Below are 674 nucleotides of genomic sequence, written 5' to 3'. Positions count from 1 at the left end.
CTCAGGTCACCATGACTCTCACCACATGTTTAGCAACTAGGTTGTCTGTTTTTGTGACCACGTCCTGACTAAAGTGAAGCTATTTTCTAGTTAGCTCCGTCGTTAGCCTCGTGTTGGCATGTATATCATACGCTATTGCCTCTTCTAATATCGCAGTTAATCATGCTTCATAAATAGTTTTAATTTTTAAATCGCTCTGGGTGCATATAGTTTTGTTGTTGTGGGTGTAAATGTATCTGAAATCCTTTTCGATGCGTTGCTTTTAGCGGAGACGAAACTATTAACAGGTGGGAGCTTTCTTTGTAATCCAAAACTATAAGCTGCCTCCACTTAAAAAATTCCAAGCCTTCTTTGTTTTCATCCATCAAATCTTGATTCCTTTTACCGCATCCCAGTCCCTGTATTTAAAAATCATTGAAATTTTTTTTATTTCTAAATTTAAACATTTATAGCGGCTAGTGAATTATATATATATTACAGTTTTATTTGTTTTTTTCGCGCCCAGAATAGCAAATTAACGGTGGCTTTTTCACGAATCCGGTTGCTTTTCCGCTTTTGCTTCGTGTCGGGCTGCTCTGGCGTTTGGCGGGTCCTATTCTTAATACAGGGCACTTTGTCGCCAGAAAGTCTCGTCTCTTCTGCTTTTCCTTTGTTAATACGCGTCGTTTGCTAGT

This window comes from Trypanosoma equiperdum (genome assembly GCF_001457755.1).
Source record: "Trypanosoma equiperdum strain OVI genome assembly, contig: ctg_1905, whole genome shotgun sequence".
NCBI lineage: Eukaryota > Euglenozoa > Kinetoplastea > Trypanosomatida > Trypanosomatidae > Trypanosoma > Trypanosoma equiperdum.
The sequence above is the reverse complement of the archived record's forward strand: the minus strand, read 5'-3'. Positions refer to the sequence as shown.